This window comes from Thalassophryne amazonica, chromosome 13 (assembly GCF_902500255.1).
Source record: "Thalassophryne amazonica chromosome 13, fThaAma1.1, whole genome shotgun sequence".
NCBI classification, from domain to species: Eukaryota; Metazoa; Chordata; class Actinopteri; order Batrachoidiformes; family Batrachoididae; genus Thalassophryne; species Thalassophryne amazonica.
In genome coordinates, this window is record NC_047115.1 from 22453399 (window position 1) to 22478179 (window position 24781).

General features: G+C 39.7%; 1 pseudogene; it reads right to left on the minus strand.

Annotated features, from left to right (window-relative positions):
* Window positions 1-12820: 12820 nt before the first annotated feature.
* On the minus strand, window positions 12821-22681 carry LOC117523156 (annotated as a pseudogene).
* Window positions 22682-24781: the final 2100 nt, after the last annotated feature.

Consider the following 24781-nt stretch of genomic DNA (forward strand, 5'->3'; position numbering starts at 1 on the left):
TTGTACCTATTTTTATATTTAAATATTGAAAAGACTGGTAAATGATCACTAACATCTGTCATCAAGATCCCATTCCTGATAATTTCATCTGTTCTATTTGTAAATATTGTCGATTACCGTTGCACTTTGCGATGTGATTCTGGTTGGTTTTGTTATCAAGTGGAATAACCCCAAACTATACATTGAATTCACAAAATCACTTATTCTTTGGCAACTGGAGCTCTCTATGTTAATGTTAAAGTCTCCACATATAAAAGCGTTTTGTTTTTAATTTGATGGAATAACTCTATTATTCTATCTGTAAATTTCACAACACAAGTGTCTGGTGCTCTGTATACACAACTGATTAAAATATTTTTAGATGTTTCATGTACAAGTTCCACTGTTACAATTTCTATGACATCATTCATAATTGTCATTTCTTCTACAATTGTACATATCAGATCTGCCTTTATGTACAGAGCAACACCACCGCCCCTTTTATCTCTTCTGTTCACAAAATACAGCTCATCTCCCTCTATTTGAACATCAGCCATGAGATCATCATTAAGCCAAGATTCAGTGATTGCAACAATACTAAATCTATTTTTAAACTGATTTAAATAATCTTTTATTGCGACATTTTACAATACAAGCTTCGACTGTTTATATGTAAGAGTGACAGGGTATCTTCTGCAATTTTTTCACTATTTAGCTGTTCTACCGTATAATACTCACAACCAATCGTTTTTAAGTCAAATATACTTTCATCAATATTAGTGTCTATGTCATATATTTTATCATCTATTTCCATGTTTTATCAGATTTTTTTTGTTGTTGGTCCAATTACCAACAGACGTCATATTTGATTGTCTATTCAGGTCTGTATTTCGTAAGGTCCTCCATGTTTTTGATTTGTATACCGTTTGTCCCTTCTTTTACTCTAATCCACACTCTACAATTCCAGACCCATGTAGCAACAATGTGCTTCTGTTTTTTTAATAGTCTTGCTTCCCTAGCAATATCTGCATGTTTTTTTGTTAAATGCTCATTTATAGACACTTGTTCCTTTCAAATTCTTTGCCTGTCTTAATACTTCATTTTTATATTTTCTGCTTGTAAATCGTATAACAATGTTAGTTTATTTTTTCTATCTTTAGTTGGAACAATATAGCAGTCTGATATTGTGTCTTGATGGATGTCAACACCATTTTGATATAAAAAGTTTGTAACTTGCTGTTCCAATGATTGTTGTTCTTCAGGTGGTGCATTCTCCCCACTGGTTCCACCAGAATCCACCACCCTTGCATATGTCCGACGCCTTGTTTCTAGTCCAGATATTATAACATCATCTTTTCTAGTGAATTGTTCAAGTTCATCTACATGTTCAAGTTTCTTGATGATCTTGTCCTTCTCTTTAACCAGTTTTTGGAGTTCTTTAATCTCCACCGTCAGCTTGTCTAAATTAGACATGTCTTTTAATATCTGGTTTATTGAGGTCTTTATCTCCTCTATATTTTCCTCAAGTTTCTCCATTTTCTTGGGTGGTGCCATGTTAACTATCGTGGCTTAGTATGGCCACTGTTAATTGCAAAAAACAATTTTCACCCGTAACCTCCACCACCACAGGTCCGGTCACCGCACACCAACTCTGTATCCACAGAGCCCTCATCTTAGAAATGATCCAGTGGTTTGTGCCGCGACGTCGTAGCTCGGAGCGCGGCGCACCGACCGTCCTTAAAGGGGTCCTTAAAGCTGTAGTTAAAGTCCTTATTCTCTGTGAAGCCCGTAAAATTTTCATCGAAAGCCAGATAAATTTTTCGAATGGTTTCCAGGTGCCAGTCTCTAACAGCTTCTGAAAAAATTCTGATGGAAAAAAAAAGTCCTTTTCATTCCTTCATTTCCTGACAATGAAAATCCGACGAGGGGGCGGGACCACTCCTTCCACAAGGCGAGCTCACAGGCGAATGACGTCACCGACAGGCGTGGAAAAACACACTCATGCGCACGAGGGTTCAAGCATGTCTGACGTAAAAACATATGAATGAAATCCATATAGTTTTTAAAAAAAATAAAAAGTACCATTACTTTATGGACACACCACGTATATATATATATATATATATATATATACACATACACACACACACATACAAGGTTGGGTAGGATTACTTTGAAATGTAATCCAAAAGTAATCAGATTACAAGTAATCCAAATGTATGTACTTGAAGATAAATATAAATAGCTAGAATTTACTGTTAAAACTGAACACCCACGTCCTATCCCCTGAAGGCCACACGTCCAGAACACACACAGCCTGACAAACCAGTTAATTTCTGAACATTTCACAGACACCTCTCAAACTCTGTGGAAATCTTTGAAAAAAAAAAAAATTTATTGCCATTCTAGGCTTTTAGAGTTTTCTGCTTCTGCAAATCTCTCATCTGCATCCGCGCTCTGAAATTTGTTTCAAACCATCACAACTCTGCTTCACTCAGAGAGAAAAGTGTGAGAATACCTTTGAGCTTTTAGGGAGGCAAAAATACATGCACTGGCAAAAAAAAAAAAAAAAAAAAAAAAAAAAAAAGATTGGTGTAGTTGCACAAAAAATTTAAATAGAAAAAAAAAGCGCTCTGGTGAGATGAAGAATTCAAATCACTGCGTGGCCGTTTATTTTAAGATAAGATGCCTTATTGTCATTGAATAAAATTCAACAAAATTTAAATTTTGTGAATGTAATAAACAACCTTCAAATGAAGGTCAAACTGGTGACTCACTTGTCACTTTTCTGAGAATTCCTCTATTATGTTGTGAAAGTGTAGGAACACGGACCCACAACAGGGGGCGCAAATGAACGGACAATGGAGTAAGTCAAATAACAAAGCTTTACTGTTGTGAAACTCGCACAACAAACACAACATAACAATTTCGGGAACAAGCCGAATTCCAATGGTGTCGTGTGGGCAGGCTCGAAGGTAGGAGACGTCTGTCCAAGTCGAACCGAACCACTCGATTTCCACCGCCACCGAACCCCGGGAATACTGGAGCCGCCAAGTCCCGAACTCCCAGGTGACCACTGCCTCCGCTTGTCGGATCTGGTACTGCTGGCGAGGAACAAAAACAGTCAGAGGTGGGTGCGCTGCACCCAGCAACACGGACGGTGGTAACACCACCTCCTCCTCTCGTCAAGTAAACACTGAAGTGCAGGAGTGTGAGTACTTATCCAACACTGTCTCCTGCTGCTCTTCTCTCTCTCTGTATAAAGGCAAAAAGTATTCAAGGTTGATATAGTCGGCTGGATACGTTACCTCCTCGGTAGAAACGATATCTCGGCAATGAGGTGGAGATGCCGTCCTGCTGATATACCCCTCTGATGATTGCTGTCAGCTGTCTCAGGTGATGGGTGACAGCTGTCACCCCGGCTGCTCCTGTGAGGCGGCAGCGCCCTCTGGTGCCTGGAGCCCGCACTCCAGGCAGGGCGCCCTCTGGTGGTGGTGGGCCAGCAGTACCTCCTCTTCAGCGGCCCACACAACATATTAGTTATTTTTAATTTTGACAATAAATGCAGAGACAATAAAGAAAAGCCACTGCAGGTTTCAGGTTTGTCACCATCGTGGTCTGACTGCTTGGATCATTCTGAGAGGCTCTCGGGCCTGTAGAGTGCAACAACCCCATCATCTCAGATAGATCAGTCTGGTTGCAGCCAGAACTCAGCCTGCATGACGGTGACTATCAGGGCACCAAACAAAACAAACTCGGAGAACAAGTGCACAGGGAAATTAACTATGTGGAATGAGTGTCAAGAATCTTGAATAATCAAATAACAGCTTGACTTCATCATGCATACTTAAAATGTGACTGTAAATTAGAGTTTGCAGCTTAAAACAAATTCAAAAGGCTGTGTGAATTGGTGCATGCTTGATGGTTTCTTTAATTAGAGAAGGGAAAACAAACCAGAGCAAAGTCCATCTGAAGATGCCGGGGGGGGGGACAAATTCCTGCAGCACACACAGCAGTGTTACACAAGGTCATATGGGAGGCAAACTGTGTGAAGCCGGAGAAATATAAACTCACGATAACAGGAATGCGCAATTATTGAATGTCTTAATGTTGGGGGTTTGCTGTGGAAAATCTTATGGAGACTGGACATGAAAACAAGGATGAAATGCATGAAGAGGACTAGCTGGTGAGTGCCAGTTCATTTATTCTTTGTGTTTCATATTTCAGAAACAAACAAGAATTTCTTATACAGCTGGATGGTTTTTAGCTGACAGGGCAATGATTATGTGATCAAATAATGATTTGTCTGTGTCAGTGAGGAGCCAGAAAGTGCAGAATGGTTTTGATAAAGTATTGGCAAAATTTTGTGGAGTGATGGTCATATTTAAGATACTAAATAAGATTACCAGTGGGAATGAAGACAGTAAGGCCTACAGCAATCTGACATTTGACCTCAATGACCTTGACCTTGCCAAGGCTATTCTGAAATCCACCTGTGTGCCACATTAGGGCCAAATCAGGTTGATAATCAAATCCCTTGACCTTTGTTGCAGCCTTGCTGTTTGATGTTAAGTGTAGGGTGTGTTGGACTCTGAAGCAGGCTGAGGGAAAGAAGCAGTGCAGCAGTAATCCCTGCTCAGAATGACATCAGCATGTCTCTTAGGTAAGATTTTACACGTTTTAAAATGGAATGAAGCAGGAGGAGATGTTGAACTACATGGATGTTGTTGGTGCAGCTCTCTGCTCGTCTGTGTGATGTAGTTCAGGAAGAAGGAGGAGGAGAGGACGGTGCCCCTCGACAGTGAGGAGTCTTTGCTTTACTCACGTTCTGAATCCTCTGGGTCTCACCTTGTGTTTGGTGGTTGCGGTGATATACAGTCTCACAGACAAACTCCGCAACTTTGTGGCCGGGATCTTCATCCCTCAGTACCACTTCACATACGCAGTGGCTCTTTGCTTCGGCCAGGTTGGTGTTCGCTACTCAAATATAACACAATGCTAAAATACGCTCACACACACACACATATATATATATATATATACATATATATATATATATACACACACACAGTGAGGAAAGTAAGTATTTGAACACCCTGCGATTTTAAACAATGACAGCATCATGTGTTACTAATGTAATCTTTGTGACTGTGGTCCCAGCTCTCTTCAGGTCATTGACCAGGTCCTCCTGTGTAGTTCTGAGCTTTCTCACAATCATCCTTACCCCACAAAATGAGATCTTGCATGGAATCCCAGACCGAGGGAGATTGACAGTCATTTTGTGTTTCTTCCACTTTCTAATAAATAATCATAACAGTTGTTGTCTTCTACTAAGCTGCTTACCTGTTGTCCTGTAGTCCATCCCAGCCTTGTGCAGGTCTACAGTTTTGTCCCTGGTGTCCTTAGACAGCTCTTTGGTCTTGGCTATGGTGGACAGGTTGGAGTGTGATTGATTGAGTGTGTGAACAGGTGTCTTTTATACAGGTAACAAGTTCAAACAGGTGCAATTAATACAGGTAAAGAGTGCAGAATAAGAGGGCTTCTTAAAGAAAAATTAACAGGTCTGTGTGAGCCAGAATTCTTGCTAGTTGGTAGGTGTTGAAATACTTATTTGCAGCAGTAACATACATATAAACTATTAAAAAAATCATACATTGTGATTTCTGGATTTTTTTTTATTATTATTATGTTTCTCACAGTGGACATGCACCTAAGATGAAAATTTCAGACCCCTCCATGATTCTAAGTGGGAGAACTTGCAAAATCGCAGGGTGTATTAATTGCACCCTCTCCCTCAGTCCGGGATTCCATGCAAGATCTCACTTTGTGGGGTAAGGATGATTCTGAGAAAGCTCAGAACTACACAGGAGGACCTGGTCAATGACCTGAAGAGAGCTGGAACCACAGTCATAAAGTTTACAATAAGTAACACATGATGCTGTCATGGTGTAAAATCTGCAGGGCAGCAAGGTCCCCCTGCTCAAGCCAGCACATGTCCAGGCCTGATTGAAGTTCACCAATGACCATCTGGATGATCCAGAGGAGGTATGGGAGAAGGTCATGTGGTCAGATGAAACCTGAATAGAGCTTTTTGGAATCAACTCCACTTACCATGTTTAGAGGATGAGAACAACCCAAGAAAACCATCCCAACCGTGAAGCATGGGGGTGGAAACATCATACTCTGGGAGTGCTCTTCTGCAAAGGGGACAGGACGACTGCACCGTATTTAAGGGAGGATGGATGGGGTCATGTATTGCGAGATTTTGGCAAACAACCTCCTTCCTTCATAAGAGCATTGAAATGGGTCATTGTTGGGTCTTCCAGCATGACAATGACCCAAACACACAGCCAGGGCAACTAAGGAGGGGCTCCGTAAGAAGCATTTCAAGGTCCTGGAGTGGCCTGGCTAGTCTCCAGACCTGAACTCAATAGAAAATCTTTGGATGGAGCTGAAACTCCAAACCTGAAAGATCTAGAGAGATCTGTATGGAGGAATGGACCAAAATCCCTCCTGCAGTGTGTGCAAACCTGGTGAAAAACTACAGGAAACGTTTGACCTCTGTAATTGCAAACAAAGGCTACTGCACCAATATTAACATTGTTTTCACAGGTGTTGAAATACTCTTTTGCAGCAATAACATACAAATAAATTATTTAAAAAAAATCATACATTGTGATTTCCGGATTTTTTTTTTTTTTTTTTTTTTTTAGATTATGTCTCACAGTGGACATGCACCTAAGATGAAAATTTCAGACCCCTCCATGATTTGTAAGTGGGAGACCTTGTAAAATCGCAGGGTGTTCAAATACTTACTTTCCTCACTGTAGGACCACTGTCAGTAGTGTTTGCAGGACAGGGCAGTCATTATGCACAAGTCTTTAAATACTTATTTGTAAGTGATGTTAACTAAATAACATACCGACGCGTTCCAAAGGGTTCGACTTGTTGTTCACCCTTGTGAAGGGCAGTTACACAAATAAGAGTTTGACTTTGAGTGTTAACCACACTATGTGATTGAGAGAGAGAGAATAAAGGAACCAGAACTGATGTGGTTTTATTGTGAAAACAAGAAGGAAAATGTATTAATAAGCACCTTTCAAGATCAAAATTACCAAGTGTTTTCAGAAATTTTAAAAACTAGATTAATACAGAAATTAAATCACAACAGATGCTAAAACTATTTAAAAAAGCAAACAGTATAAAGCACAGCCTTCTTTGGTTCTTAGGCTAGAGCGAGGAACCTCCAACGGGCTTTGGTCAAGAGGACCTCAGAGACCTGCTTGTTAAATACTGGTGCAGAGATGGCATTAGGCCATGCAGAGCTCCGAATGTGTTCACCAAAATTTTAAACTGAAGTCTCAACTTTATAGGAAGCCAGTGCAAAGAAGACAAAATACAGTAAGTGTCACATGAAGCATCATGGACTACTTTGCACATGATGGAAGATATCAGCCTCGGTCTCACTCACGAACAGATTCCTTCAGTCATATCTGGACTAAATGTGGTTGCATAGCTGCAACACTGCATGTTCGGACAATTCTGTTGTGCTTTTGTTTTAAGTCCGACACAGAAGGTACCAGTGGTGTAAGTACCAAGTGAATAAACATATATTGCTAGAGTTATCCTTTTAAGTGACACCCTGATTAATATACAGATGTACACACAAATAATCCACTAATCTAGCTATCTCATCTACTCCCCACTAGATACATATAGTATACGTATCAAGTGCTTGCCATGTAGTGTTAATAATAAGGTATTTTGTTCATAAAAGAATTACTTTATGCTCATTAATATGCAAATTAGGTGAGATTCATGCAAACAAAATGATTTAAAATACAAACTCATCCACTACCTACACTCTGGTAGTTAACTACAAAGGTCAATCTTTATCAGTCATTACTATTGTAGTCTCCAGTATGAAAAAATGTTTCATCCCTCGATGAATTTCTGCCATTTTATTTGCATATACACTCCTATAAATTTAATAATCCATCTTTTCCAGGTTCTGGTCTCTCTGTTGGCCATAAACCTCCTTCATGTCCTGGATCTGGTGCCTCTGAAGCGTTACTCTCGGGTCCTGGGTGAGAGGATGCTTGTGCCTGCTGTCTGTAACAGCGCTCACGCTGTGCTCACCATGTGGGCCAAAGCCAACAGCTCGTGCAGCGGCCTCTTCCCCTAACCGCGACCCTGCAGCCTTTGCTGACTGTGGGCTGGAGTTTTGTGCTCAGGGTGCCGTCACCACCGTCGAGCCACATCTCACTTCTGATTTCCATCTTCAGTGTGGCATCTGTCATCATTACAGGTTAACCTGATCATTTTACTCTTAAATTGCATCTTACTATATTGAATTTGCCGCACAATTTTGCCAAGAGCTCTGGTAGTAGATGATCCCAGAAAAAAAAAAGATTTTGAAGAGTCTTCCTACAGACCTGCTTTCAGTGCACAAGAATGTGCAATACCTGCATGCGGGTATAGAGAAGTGGATGCATTCTTCTTACAACTACATACAAAACAATACACTTGCCCCATTCAATGGTAACATGCCAACACTGTACCAACATGATTACCTGACGTGTCCAGCAGAAACATGGCCAACATTATGTCACTTTGCAGAGTCTTCTGGTCCATGGTCGCGGCTAGGATTGCCACCTTTCAGACATAAAAATAAAGGACGCCCACCACGGCTCCTCAAGGCCACTACCACCACCAAAGGAGTGGTATATTTAATTTTGAAAAAAAAAAGCAGTTAACCATACTTAAAGCTTTAAGCTTTAAGTGCTTAACACGAACCCGTTAATGATAAACTGTGTAGTCACTGAAGTGTGTAATAATAAACATCAATATTAAGGTAAATAGATCCAATATTTTTAATCTTCAAAATGAGGACATTTTTATTTTAAAAGCAAATAAAAAACAAAAATGTTTGCCTTGTCCCCATTGCCACTAATGCTGGCAGGCCAGGGGTTCCACTCTTCCCACTCACGTTTGTACTTTTGAAAACGTTTTTGCTTCTTTGGATGTGGTGGAGTTTTGGGTGTAGACATGCCAGGCAACATGTGACAGGACCAGAAAGGTGGGCACACTGAGATGCAGATGTCAGGGGAGGTGATGGTAGTGGTTAAGCGTGGGGCTTGAGACTAGAGGATCCTTGGTTCAAATCCCAGCCTGACCGGGAAATCAGTAAGGGCCCTTGGGCAAGGTCCTTAATCCCGAGTTGCTCCCGGTGTGTAGTGAGGCACCTTGCATGGCAGCAGCCTGACATCGGGGTAAATGTGAGGCATTGATGTGTAAAGCACTTTGAGCGTCTGATGCAGATGGAAAAGGACTATATAAATGCAGTCCATTTATCATTTATGTGAAAGTGTGAGGTCTATCCGCTGTACCTCGCATTGAGTCCCATACTGAGGACCAGATGTGAGGCACAGAGATGACATTGGCTGCCCTTATTATTTCCTGTGTTTTATTTTGTTCATTATTCAGTTTTGAGGAGTGGGTGAGGGACATTTCTGAAAATAAGGAACAATTTACATACCATCTTGATTCAATTCGGGATGCAACAATTAATTGTCAAATAAAGGAAATTCTGTGTTTTAAGGGATGGGTGGCAACGGGTCCCACCTGCTGCAGCCTTCACCCACTTTACGTCAATTCGGATGACAGACTGCTTCAAGTTTAGTGCACATAAACAATGTCAAATGTATATGTGTTGTCTTTTATTCTGATGTGTGCCATTATTACGGTAAACAAGTAATAATTGTGGATTAACTGCTGTATCTCATGCGGCGCAGTTGAGACACTGTAGCGTTAGCAGCCCAAGCTAGTGGAGGAAATGTACCACCGTTAAAAAGCAGTTGTCATTCTGGTTTTTGATCTACTGTTTTTCAGGTGGTAGCATTCCCAAAAACGTTTTTTTTTTGCGACGAATAGCTGTTGGTACTTTCTCCGCCATCATGCAGCTAGCCCTAGCAAACTACTTGCAGGAACTTATTATGGTTAACTAGTTGCTAGTTCCACTCCACTACCACTGGCACACGTGGTAAAAGTGCTCGACAGGCCGACATCTGGTCGAAATCCTGCAGCATTTCACAAACAAAAATGGTTGTACTGCTTTCTTCCAGCTGTAACATGCTGTGATTAACAGATAAATTACTAATAACCATGTCAAAGTCAAAATAATTATGGACATAACTAAAGCTCTACTTCTCTCTCCCTGCAGCCTCCCGCGGTCTGTCGGGTATCGAACCTCTGGAGTATGTATATGCACCGCTGGCTTTAATCGTCCAAAGTCTGTCTCTGATTTGGTTGAGTAAGGTGTTGGAGGCTGAAGGTCGTTGCTCCCCCGATCCTCAGACCTCTGTTTGTGACATCTACTACACCCAGCTGGTGAACCAGAGCTGGGTGCTGGGCCTCCTGTTTTTGCTGCATCCTGACAGCCCCTGGAAGGTGATACATCAGAGCAGCTGGCACAGTCTACTGTTCCATGGTTACTTGCTGGCCATCCTTCTGCTAGGAATGGTCCTGGACTGTCTGGTCTGCTTATCAGTTCTGTGTTTGTCGCCGCTAGCTGCTGCACTCATCCACTCAGCAGGAGCACTGACACAGACATTTACCCAACTTCTCTAGTTACCCCAAAGGATGAGGAAATATTGACAACTTAACCATCTAGAATAAAGTTTGTTATTTGAACAATACTGACTAGATGACTCACTGTGCTGCTCCCTTGAAAGGAATATTGAAGTCATCTGACATCTTGCAGCTCCCGTTGCTACGCCTTAAACATTAGCAAAATGGTATAGCTAGCTTACCCCTTGCCCGCATATTTAATGTTCAGTGGGTAAAATAAGTATTGAACACATCACCATTTTTCTCAGTAAATACATTTCTAAAGGTGTTACTGACATGAATTTTTTTTGCCAGATGTCAGTATAGCAACCCAAGTAATTCACACAGTTATCCATAAATTATATGTAATAATGTGAAGTCACACAGTGAAAAAGTATTGAACACCTGAAGAAAGGGAGGTGCAAAAAGACATGGAAAGCCAAGACACCAGCTGAACTCTATCAGTCATTAGAAAGCAGTCCTGCCCCTTGTAAGTGCAAATTATTATTTGTGTCGCCCCAACTGATGGCCTATAAAAAGGTGTCTCTTTACCAAGGTATCACACAAGAAACCATGATGGATAGAAGCAAAGAGCTCTCTCAAAATTTTTGCAACCTTCTTGTTGCAAAACATACTGATGGCACTGGATACAGGTGGTTTACTAAACTTCTGAATGTTCCAGTGAGCACTGTTGGGACCATAATCTGAAAGTGGAAAGAACATCATTTCAGCATAAACCGGCCACGACAAGGCGCTCACTGCTCAGTCATCTCACCATACAGTAAGTACAGCTCTTTAGTTTGTATGAGTGAAATTTCTGATCACGTTGTTTGACTGACATTTGCACTCCAACAGTTTGAATGAATGTTTAAGAGTTCAGAAGACGTTTCCCCTCCTGTGCTTTTTTTTTCCAAGTAAGTGGAGAAACACATTGCAACTCTGAAAGTATTTACTTTCCAGTGTTTAAACCTGTTTGTACTTGGTGAATCTTTAACTCTCGTTCAAGAATGACCTTTAAAGGTCAATCTGTTTCAGGATTAGAGGTAGAAAAAAAAAATCTTGCCAGAAGAAAAGTCTGTTAGATTTACATGATTTAAAATGTAAGTCCTACTTCTTTTTTTCCCAGTGGCGCAAAGATCACAAAAACTACAAATAAAAATAACAGCTATGCCTCACTGGGTACAATTTGGAGGTGTTTATTTGCAGAAATGGAATATATCATTAATAGTTACATGTTCACCATTATATAAATGACCTGTAACAACTTATGTGCTTTGATAAGTTTAGAATGAGTCCTTCGTATCTACATGGGAGTGGCTCACCTCATGGAGGCTGACATGTTGCACCATGACATTGATCCAGTAGTCCAAAAGTAGTCCAGTACTCCACCTTGCACATTTTGCAGCACGGGCATAAACTGGAGAAGGAAAAACAGTAACCCGTGGTTGCTCCTCTATACGTTGCCGACTAGTTTGTAGTGCAGGCCACCAACCTTTTGTGTGTGTGCATATTGCACATTGCAAAATTTTATATTGAAAAGTTTATACAATAGGTTAGGTTAAAAAAAAAATTGTCCCAGTTAACTACACCAAGACCTGGAGAAACTGCATTTCGTTCTGCCTGTAAGGGTCAACTGACAATAAAAGTGAGTCTGAATGAAGTGAAACCGTGAAAGGAAACAAAATCATTACTGGTTACATCATTACTACAAAGTCTTAAAGCAACACACTGTAGCATTAAGACTAAAAACAGCAAATAAGTATAATATAAAGCTGAAATACTGACAATCAACCTGCTTCAGCCTTTAAATATGATGCTTTCTCTTTAGCTGCTTTACTCCTTTACAAGCAACATTATAACAAAAACAAAAATTCATATTTAGATTGCAGTCAAACATTTGTTTCCATTGTGGTTTAAATACATCTCTGCTTTTATGTTTCTGCACACCAATATGTACACATTTTGATGAGCATCAAATATGTTATTTGTTTTAGATTTCATCTGTGTAGGTACAAAGAATAAAGCAGTTATGATGTTATACATCTATCTGGACAGCAGAGGGCCCCAGTACAATAGGTGGTAATAGAAATTTGTCTCCAAATTAGCGTGGCACATAAAAGACGACTGTAAGATGATGCAATAGAACATCATGGACGTAATGTCTAACACTGTGCTTCTTTTCATATGTCCACAGCAAAAATATCTAAATCACCGCAGTGTGAAAGCTCCTCCTCACTGGCCTTCAGGTAAAGTCTTTTTCATTATGACGGATCAGAGTTGGGAGGGAGGTGTATTCCCAAACTCTGCAGCAGGTTGGAGGCTGGTCCTGCTAAACCTGCCTGGGAGCTGAGGGACTCCAGCAGATTAGTAACCAGGTTGAGGTCCACATCAAGGGGCTGGATCTCTTCCCGTTTTTCTTCCTCACTTCCGTCCTTCTGGGGACTGTCTGTGGCAGGAGGATGATGGGAGCTCACAGAAAAGCTGTCCTTGTTATACTTCTGCAGAACAAATGAACAAGGTGAACATCAATATTCCACAAACGTGTCTGCCACCTGCTGGATAGTTCTATTAATAGACACTGAATCGATAACGGATTAGGAGCAGGTGTGGTTGTCAGTGAGAGAGACAGACTGTTTCCACACAGAAATAAAGTTACATTGTGATTGTTTCACAGCAGTTTTGTTCTAAAACTCAAATAACATCTTCACAACTCTACACAACCACACAGAAAGGATTTTGTATGAATGTAGCTCAAGCAGACACTTGTGTGTGCTTTTGAAGTTATGTATTGTTTGCCGAGAGAGGTTAATCACAATCACAAACTTACCGACTGTACAAAGCTTTGTCCTACATTAGTGCCCATCAACTCCTCATCCATTTGGTCCATGTATCTTCTGAGACTATCCAAAGTCTCCGGCCCACTTTTCTCTGGAGAACCAGAGAATCCTTCTTCTTCTTCTCCTCTCGTCATCTTCAAGATCATCTGAATCTAGCTCTTCTTCTACTTGACTTCCTGAAACAATTAAAACACAGTCCGAGTTAGTTTTCTGTGTAAGAATATCACCATTTCATTTTTGTCACCATCTACATACTCAGCAGTCTGTCCAGAGCATTCTCCATGGAGTCCGGGTCAAAACTAAAAGGCTGAGTGAAGTTGGTCCTGGAACATGGAGAAAAAAACAAAAAACAAATGAAAACAAGTTGAACACTGCCTACATGCACATATATTCTAAACTACAGGCAAAGCTCCACTGAACTAAGACACCACACATTAGTGTGACTTACTGTTACTTAAAAGTGTTACTCTACAATATTTGCTCCATCTCCTTCATAAAATAACAAAAGAAATCTGGTCTGCTTAGTGGATCATAGTTGATCCGTGATCTGTACAAACTGTCCCCAAAATTCAGAAAGTAAATGAAGTGCAAATTTGCTGCAACTTGCAAAGTTCAAATAATACTGTGAAATACAGATATATTGGCACAGTAACTTATTTTTAAAGTTCTAACTCTGTAAAACTCAACACAGAGTTGGAGTGAAATCAAGGCAGGTTGTGTGTTCAAGTGAACAAAGTATATAAAAGCAAAACGCCTCTGCTGCCATCCATGCTGGTGCTGGTTTAATGCACTCCAGGATACAGGCACAGAAAGAATCACTCTGAAATGTTAAGAGTTGAGGACAGTGTGTGCAGTGGCTTCCTGAGCAGAGCATGGGCAAGGCCAAGAAGGCTGGTTGGCTAAGGTGGTTGAATGTCCAATGAGCTACGGATTTGGGGAAACATTTCCCCAACGTGTGCCGAATGGTGTGCCTGCTGAGGAGGACTTGGCACAGCCAAGCTGGAGCTGCATGGGTGTGTGTGTTGGGGGAGCCTGGCAATACCGTACCTACGAGAGGGTGTTCCATTTTATTTAAAAATATTATTTCAATATTTGACACCTTGTTTATATTCAGGTTATATTTGTCTCCTTTTGGGTTTTGTTTTTTTTGCTCATCTGAAAAATTACCCAATTCATGACTAAAGCCCACAACCTGATCCAAACCGTGAGTTTTGTTATTTGTTACATCCCTAGCTCTACTAGTTCCGTCTCTCACCAGGGCACTTCGACACCCTCGTGAGATGACATGGCCCTGAGGAAGTTCTTCATTCCCTGACTGACAGCTACAAGGCTGTAACTGGCCTCCCGCTGTTCCTTTTTGTCTTTGTCCGTTCTGTCACTCCTCTTCCTCTCCTGTACACCACCAACGCGTCCCGCGCTGTTGGTGGCACGGTGGCTTTGGCTGCAGGCATCAACTTGCCCTCCACTTCTCTCCTGTAACATCTCTTCCAATTCATGCTCTGTAATGTCCAACCAGCTGTCACCTGCAGATCAGCGCAAATAAAACACAATTCATGGAAAACAGTGAAGCCATTCGTTTGCATTTATTTCTGAACATACTTTAAAATATGTCTTTAATTCAAAATGTTGCTGACCAGGATGGAAAAATTTCATTAGAAATATTTTGAAAACTGTTAGAATAATAAAAGAGGTCCTTTGTATTATTTATTGTATAAATGTTAGTAATATTAAGACTATTTAATTAGAATCATTATCACATTAAAATTGTGAATTCTTTATACAGGTTTAGGTCCTTGCAGTGTATCCATTTTACTCACTGTCCTCTTGAGGGAGCTGCGACTCCTGTTTTTTCAGTTCCTCCATGTTGAAAGGAACACAGCTGTGCAGCAGCTGGAGAATCTCCTCACCTGGAGAGGAAGCACTGACACAACATGTGCCCAGACACATGCATACTCGTATGAATGACACGGTGTATTGATTGTCTATAGTTGCACATGCAACAAGCCTCACCTCCATGTGGAAGCAACAGACTGTCTGAAGAATGTTCTGCTGATTTTGTCAGTTCTCTATAGCGAGCAGAACCTTCCATTTCTCCCTGAACCAAACAAATAAATAAACAAAAAAATAATAATTAAAACGCATTTCACTTTAGAAATGAATGAAGCACCTCAAACATTTGATATATAAAAATTATTATTTGTGGCCTAATCATCACATCACCTCATTAGTCAAAGCGTTCGACTCACCTGAAAGTAGCCGTTCCTTTTCAGACTGTTCATGAAGCCTTTCCACTGAGGGTTACAACTCACTGCAGAATCCACTTCTGAAGACGGCAGCTTGGACTTAGAGCACAGGATCTCAAAGCCATGAGCCTGATGCGCACACACACAAAATTGTCATTTGAATGAGACAAATGAGGAAATACAAAATTTTGTAAGTGGTCCTCATTTTTAAGACTCCAAATGAAACGCATTATAAAAGCCTCCATTAAAATCAAAGTGTCAAAATCTTGGCTGGTCACAAAAATGCCTTTTGGTAAATCTTGCATGGAGACTAGTGAGGGAAGCCACCAAGATACCCAGAATCATTCTGAAGGAGTTACAAGCTTCGGTGGCTGTGACTGGAGAAACTGTACGTACAACAACTTTTTCTTGTGGGCTCATCAGTCACAGATTCATGGGACAGATAAAAGCTACTGTTAAATAGAAAACATGGACTCTAGGTTCATCTCCCAAATGCCTTCTGCCAAATTCAAGTCTAGATTTCATTTATTTTCTTCTTTACTGTGACTTGTCACTATTCTTTTCTACTATGCAGCTTGTACCACTTTCATAATCCTCATGGGTTTTGGTTGGTGGTTTCCCTCACTAATCTCCTTCTTGCAAGGTCATTTTGAGGACAGCCTGTGATACTGTGCCTTATGCATGTCATTTCTTAATGACCGATTATGACTAAAGCGACATCCAGATGCTGACTCACCAGTTTCATGCCCAGCTCGTGGGCTTTGTAGTGCGGGTGGGAGCAGCGAGGCAGCATGAAGCCGCTCCGTCGGTCTGGGGTGAAATGTTGCTGCTGAAGTTGAGCGTATAGGCAGCGAGTGAAAGTCACCTGGAAGGCCACACAGCAATGAGATCAAGTTCAAACATGTAGAACACAGTAATGTGTGCAACCACTTTGTCTGTATACCGAGGTGAGGACGCGTGTATCAGGAGGAAAAGTCTTGAAGCTTCGACACGCCTGGAGATCCAGTGGATCACGCAGATAGAAAGCAGACACCGCCGGGGCCACCAAGTCTGGACGCTGTGCCAAAACCACAGCAATGCCTGCAGGTATGAAGCAGTGGGCACGGTGGAGGCTATTTTAATCTTCTCTGGGTACCTACAAACAGAAACAGCCAAACACACTGAGTATCTGCCAGTATGACCCCACTCAGGTATAAACAGCAGCTGTATGCATCTACCTAGATATCTTAGTATGTATTCCCATGGAAAAACTTTCACATCATTCATAGCGGGCCAGAAAAACCATAATATTTATTTTATCATCCACAATACCTTGATTATGTAATTAGCTGATAAAAATTTTATGAAAATGCTGAGCTCAAATGCATATGAAGTTGATGGGGTCTGTGTGAACTGATGTATGGATATTGGTTCATGCAGTTGCCACCAGGGGGCATTTCAAAGATACAGAATGTACATCAGTCTACCCATAGATTCACTGTACATGTGATTACATATTATGTAGTTTTATGGTGCTTTTTTAGAATCTTTGTGTTTCATTCATTAAGTGTACTGTTGTGTGTCAAGTAGGTCCTTATATCATGTCCTAGCTGGAAGGACTCAATACAACACTTCAAAACCCTTCAAAAAAAGAAAGAAAAAAAAAAAGACTTCACCATCCAGAAGATGATGGACATTGTGATTATCTACATTAAATCATGCAATCACTACTAGTGGGCATTCAGGTCATACTAAAGTACAGACCATCATAATGAATTCAATGTTTTTATGAAACAATTCTCAAACCATTATAACGTCAGGTTCAGGATCCTATATCTACAAACTGGACTGTCAGAGGTGAAGCAATCACAAATGCCTTTAATATTTCTGTCTGGTTACAGTGCTATTACGCACTAAAGCCAGCCACACACTACACAATGATACAACGTGATGGTGCTGTAGCTACTCAAAGCGGTGCCTCATCAACGTAATGCTGGACCTACTGCAGAACAAACGCAGTGTAATGTGCACCCTGTGTGCTTCTATCTAATCTGCTGGACCTGCACAGTGCTGCACAGGCTCCGCAATCTGTGGTCCACGCAGGGCTTGAGTACGACAGGAATACAAGAATAACCAGGCCAAGCATTATTTAACATTCAAAATGCTACTGAGTGTGCACAAGACATAATTAGTTCCCATGTTTGATTGCACACATGATAAATGCCTATGCAGAGAATTGAGGTAAAAAAGAACTCCCTGGGTGAGAGAAGTTATTGCTGTGTATTTTTCTGGATAACAGCAAACAAGGAAATACATTTATTGAGTACAGCACTGCTTTGATCGCTCAGAGACAAATGTGCCTGCAAATGTATGAAAGGATTATTTTGCATGCACTGCCAAAATTATTCATCAAGTGCTTAAAAATTATTCATATCATGGGAATTAAATAACCTGTATGCTGTGCACATGCTATAGGATTTTTGGGCACTATAGGTTTTTTTTTGTTGTTTTTTTAAAGTTTGCCCTCTCTATGGCCATTCCGGGGCTTCATGTACACACCTCAAAAGTTGGATCTTTTTTAAAGGTGTGCAGTTTTCTTTTGGCTTCTCTCATTGAGGTTTCAACAACAGAAACATGCATCTCCTCCTCACACACATCATTTGTGGAACTCCAGTGGACCGAAACTTGTCCATCATTTTTAAAATTTGATCACATTTATAGGAGACCTCTCACCCCTTGAATCTTTTTCTCAAAGCTGAACAGAGCTTGGGGGTGGCTCGAAAGGCCTGGTGGCTTGTGGAGAGCAGTGTCAGAGCCTGTGTCACAGTGGGTGTCACGTCCTTTGGGAATCCCACTGAGCTGGAATGGGACAGGCATGGGAGGATGTGCAACTCGCCCCTGTGGAGGAAAACCTGACAAAGAGGATTATAGATTTGAATTTTTACTACAGACACTGATGAAGGGAAGCTGTTTAAGGTCAGATATTTTTTTCCCTCAACTAAAAACACATTTGTGTGTTCAATAATGTTGATCACCTATTTCAAAAACAATAACAAAAATTATTTTTAGATTTATATTCTGAATTCCTGACAATTACTGGTGCATGATGCCACTAAAGTGATGTCAGCAGGAACAGTGTTGAAAATTTTAAACGCTGTGCCCAAAAATGTGTCTACATGCAAAACTTGACAGTTAACATGTGACTTTCAAACTGAACATCCGTATTATCAGACATTTTAACTAAAACACTAGTGCAGCTACATTTAATGGTATAAAACAACCTTGAATGATTCAATATAAAATGGGTTGATTTTTGTGTTGTTGTGCATTAACACAAGCTAATCATCTAACTTCAAAAGTAAGTGCAATAGTCTCCAGAATGGATGAACAAATGGTTACAGACAAAACAAGATGTTAAACTTTAAATAGATATTTTAGAAAGTAGTCAGCTTAAAGTGCACATGAATTATTTTTAAGGACTAAAACGTGACACACAGACAGTATGTTGTAGCATAAAGTAAAACGAATGACAAAGACAAATAAACAAAGGAGCAAATAAAGTCATGGTCTTATGTGCTCACCCTGTTCTCACTGGTGTCTGGATTTAACCATTTGGGAAGAAAATCTGCGACTTCAATCAGAAGAAACTCTCCATCATTGTCTTCCACTCTGCACACACAAACATAAGGTGTAGGTAGATCTGATATTACAGTGTTTTCCAGGGTACAGATCACAGTATTTTTTTTTAGTTGTTCAGAAGCTCCTGCAACTTATACTCCCTTACAATCTATATACCAAAAAAAAAAATCACTGTTATTAATGATAATTATTATTACCTATATGATGCCTAAATAGATCCTTTTCATTTGATTGGTGGATTCTATATCATGTGACATTCATAATTTGTCCCAGTGGAAGGGTGATGACACTACCGCACATTTTTTGATTATTAACCATGCATTTTTATCCCATACGTCTCTCTCTATTGCAGGCCCCCATTAGCATTTCATAGAAATGCTTCCATGATACAAGGAAACGAAATCCAGCAGCTGCAGAGTACACAAAGACATCTTTAGTTGCTGTTGAAGAGCTGTCACGTGAAGAATTGAACAAGTTCTTACTGTAATTTGTTTTTGTTTTTTTGATGGACTGACAAAAGCAGATGTGCTTTTCCACACAGTGAACTGTTGGGTCCCACTGCTCCTTGATTCCTGCTCCGAGTAGGAACACCTGTTTAATTTCTCTCTCTCTTAGGTCTCTTAGGTCAGCTGACAAGCTGCTCCTGGAAGGACTGAGATCCAGAAGTAAGCTCAGGGAGGACAGCCCTTCTCTATTGCAGCTCCTAAATTGTGGAACAGCTTGCCCTTGTCTGTGAGAGAGGCCCCTTCACTGTCCATTTTTAACATTTGTTTAAAAACCTATTTTTCTTCTTGGCTTTCGGCCCCAGCGAGACTTAGTTTTTAAATTGTACTTCTTATGTGTTTTAATGGATGTTTTAGTGTACAGCACTTTGTGTCAGCAGTGGCTGTGTTAAAATGCTTTATAAATAAAGTTGGTATGCTAATTTTAAATAAAATAAATGATGCAGCTCTATTTAGGTGTCATATAAACAATAATGAATGCTTTCCATTTATCCAAACAAAAGAATATTCTCATTCTTTGAAAGATGGAATGTACCATTCAGCTCAGCTGGTGCCTCTATGAATGGTATGTTCCACTTTTCAATTCATACAAATATTCTTACCACTGCATTGATAAGTATTTGAGTCACAATTTGCTAATGTGTTATTTTGTGCTATACTTGTATAAATGGTCTTCAAATAAATGAGATGCAAGAAAAATATTGTTTATTTTAGTCTATCTCTTTGGTTTTATATTGCATATCTGTAGAAACAGTCTTGCCTCAGAATCTTTCATAGCTAATTTTTTTTAACAAAACAGCTGAAAAAAATGGGTACTCAGACATGTTTATTTTGTGACATACCTGATTACCCAATTTTCAAGCTTTAAAATTGAGTTGTTTTGTTGGTCTGGTTAACTGGATACAGTTTCTATTTACAGATATGGATCATACAAATCTATTAATAGCCAAATGAATGATATATTGGCTTTGGTTTGTTTTTTTTGTTTTTGTTTTTTTTTTTTCAAGGTCTTATATTTTGGTGTTCACATATCTTTAATTTCTGTTAAAAAAATCTCAAACTTCAAGTGGTCCCAAATCTAGCAGAGTAGTTTGATTATCAATATTGCAGTGATAAATGCTTAGAAATACAGCGAGCTGTAAAGTCCAATCCAATATTTAATGCCCAATCCATACTACTCCCTCCAAATTCTGTCAAGATTTAACATACGTGAACACAACCTTTATTATCAAGCGCATAAGCAGCAAAAAGCTATGACTCAGCAGGATTGCAGCTCAATGTGCGCACAACATGATGATGTCAGTTTTTGTGAAGAACCTCTGCAGTTGCCACCATCACACACACATGGTTCTGTCCAAAAATTGACATACGTGATATTTTCAATGCGAATTTTCACACAGGAAAAGAGGTAAGTTGTTTAAGATTTCTGTAGAACAAATATTTTAAATGTGTCCGTTCTACATTTTCAATTGGCAGACATTTGTGTTAGGAGATCAGAAAAATTCGTCTGCATGCTTTCACATATTAGTGAAATCAGTGAAGACAAAGGATCATCAAATTTGATGGAATTCTGTTCACCTACATCAGATTTTGATGGATGTTTTTTCATGTACGTTGTAACTAACAGTTAAAAATTAAATACATGATTCTGAAATCCCAATTGAAGTGCATTCATCATCTTTGAGTTTCTTCATAAGCGCAATATCCCTGGAAAACATTGATAGTAAATCTGAATGGGGTCAGCATGCACTGGTTTGATTCTTTTTATTCACGTATGTCAGTTTCGACAATTGATTCACGTATGTCATATTACAGCCCACTCTGTCCTCCAAACTTTTCAGTTAATTTCTCCTGTGCTTGACTTCCCAAAAATGACTGTCAGTGACTTGAACCACATTTGTTATGGAAGTTGGTTATATTTACATCTAGAAAACTTCAACACAATGTTCTTCCTCAGGTTTGAGAATTCACCCCTCCCGTTATGTATATGTATCACATTAGCAAATTGTGACTCATTTATTATTTGTATACTTTAACTATTTAGGTATGGAGGGCACAAACACACACACACACACACACACACACACACACACACACAACACACACACACACACACCACCACACACACACCTGTTGTAAAAATCGCACACCAAAATACATGCATCCTGAAATCAGAAACATAACAAAATTATAAAAGTGTTGGTAATATTGAAATATGCTAATGAAATGTGCAGACAATGTGCAAAATCATCAAAATTGTTTTCTACCCATATGTTCAAAGTTCATGTACCATTTTTTTTCCGTTGTGTGTCAGTAACTTTTGGGTCAGGGCCAGTACTTTGAAAAGTTGCTAGTCAGTTAAAAAGCTTAATGTATTCAGTCTGAAATAAATAAATAAGTAAATGCAGCTCAATCACACTTCACCTCACCTGGCAGCTTAGCTCTGAAAGGCCTCAGTTATTTGCTGCAGGGAGGTAAACGATAAACCACTTCATCCTCCACACTGTCGCCAAACTGAGTGCTGCCTCCGATGTGGGCAGGAAGACCTCCTATCAAGAAGTTTACATGCAATATGAGTGAAACTTCACATGTATAATCAAACTGCAATGTTGACAAGCGTGTAAAACACAAAAAACCTGTCAGCAGTGAAATAACCCAAAAACCACTGATGTGTTGCTCAGACTCTACCTTTCTCTGAATGATACTTGAGGTTGAATGACTGATGCTGCCAGATGTAGTGTGTCAGGAGGGGGGCCACTTTGGCCAAAACCTCCTCTAACAGATGTGATAGATGTTCTTCAGCCTGATTAAAATTTGAATCGCCTCCCTGAATTACGAAGAGTTGGTATTGAACCGTGTCCTCTTCAACTGCTCGTCTTTGCAGCACATCCATGTTGTGTTTTTTGTAGAGGGCCTTGCAAACAAACAAAATAAAACAACAAACTTTAATAAACATGATGCACCAGTGTACTTAGTTTTAATAGAAGATGGATTTTAAAAGTTACACTAGATTCAACAAATAGGCTAGTCAATTAGCGAAAAAAGGCCACTTTTTGGAAAGTACTGAAGTATCGCATGTAGAGCTGAAAAAAATGTTGATGAATACTGTACAAAATTATTATAGTGTTATAAGTATTTCGCAAATATATTTACTCAGGCTCCCATTGTTTTTGTTTTTAGTTTCTTAAATGTGAGGATTTGTTATGTGTCTATTTTATATTAAAGGAAAGTGAATAACTTTGGGTTTTCAAGATTTCCTACATGACTGTTCCGGGGGAAACATCTACAAATTAGCAAATATCAAAATAATGAACTTACCTTTTAGCGATTTTTAAAGGAGATATACCTGGCAGATCTAGAATGACTTTTTTACTTCTGAGACAATCATTTGAACGTGTAAATCTTAAGTACGTCGCAGTCACGCCATCAAACTTGTTGGGTCCCATAGTAAAAGTGTCCCACCTCTGCACAGCCTAACAAATAATAGTTCCTACATTTCATATATTAATTTGATGTTTATTCATTAACAAAAAATGGAACACAACGGTACAGAAAACACGTTTTTAAAATGTGACACATCTCTGTGGAATGTAATATTTCAATAAATAAGCGAATGCTGACATTAAGTTTTCACGGATGAGCGGACAGATTCCAAAACGGAACACGCTTTCGCAATGGATGCTGGGAATTGGAGTTATAAAGCAAATACCGAGATTTCCCGAAATCGACTCAGAGTGCTTTTGTAATAAATAAATAATAAACACATGCAACACTAATGCCGAATCTGCAGCTTTCTCACTTACATTGTGAATTTTGTGAATGGTCTGTCGCCATTTAATAAAAAATTCACACTTTGTTATGGATGCACATTAGTTAATAGCCATCACATATAACCCTACAGCTACCACAGCAGAGGGAATTACTGTAAAACGAACATTTGAATGCTGTTAAAATTGCTGCAATCATTTATTTTTTTTCTCTGGAAAGCACAATTTTTAAAGTTACACACAGCAAGCCCATTCCCCCTTTTAAACCTGTGATTTTGACAACAGAAGACAGAAAACAAGAAGACAAGAAAAGCACATCAATTTCCCATGAAGCAATACTGCGTATCCATGACAGCCGCGTTACTGATGTAGCTACTGGCTAGAGAGAAAAAAAAAAATAGCGGTAGCTACACTACGGCTACACGATGTAAACAGCAAGGGCCTGAGACAAGATGGCAGTTTAATGTAGCATAGTTAAAATAACAGATACTGTCTTTCGAAGATTTATTTATAAAGTTGTTTGTTGTGTCATCTGTCCATCCAGCTAGCTGTTGGACATAGCTTGCAGCTAACAACAGACTGCGGCAGTATCTTCTGGCCAAAGATGTGCACAGGAGTGAGTGAAATGTCGAACCCGATTCCGTGTGGTACAAACTACGAAGCTGAGGCAACAATGACAGGCGACAGCTTGGACATATAAAACGGAGACGTGTGAGAATGATTTCCAGATACAACAGGAGAACCCGTGTCACACAAACTGGAGATGTGAGTCTGACAACAGCTGAATCCTACACAAACACACACATTTTTAAGTTACACACATTTTAAGTTGTTGTACGGGGGTGGGGGTGCACCAGTTTCTAAAGACTATGAATCTATAGTCCAAACCCCAAAATATAATCAAAGAAAAGCACTAAATCTTTTCAGAAATCTACTTGAGTAATGGAAATCGATTATTAAAGTGTATGAGGAATGCGTATTAAAGTGTTTGTGGATTAACAGTTGACTAATGAATTGTGTGAATCAACAGTAATAAACAGAATCAACACCTCCAAATCCAATACCACGGTCCTCTGTCACCCATCAGAAAGGGTGGTTTGTCTTCTTTGGGTCAAGGAAGTTGTTACCTCAAGTGGAGAAGCTCACATATTTCAGGGTGTGACAAGTGACAAAGTTTTTATTCGGCACACAAAATATTCAAATAGAAAAAAATGAACAATTCCACA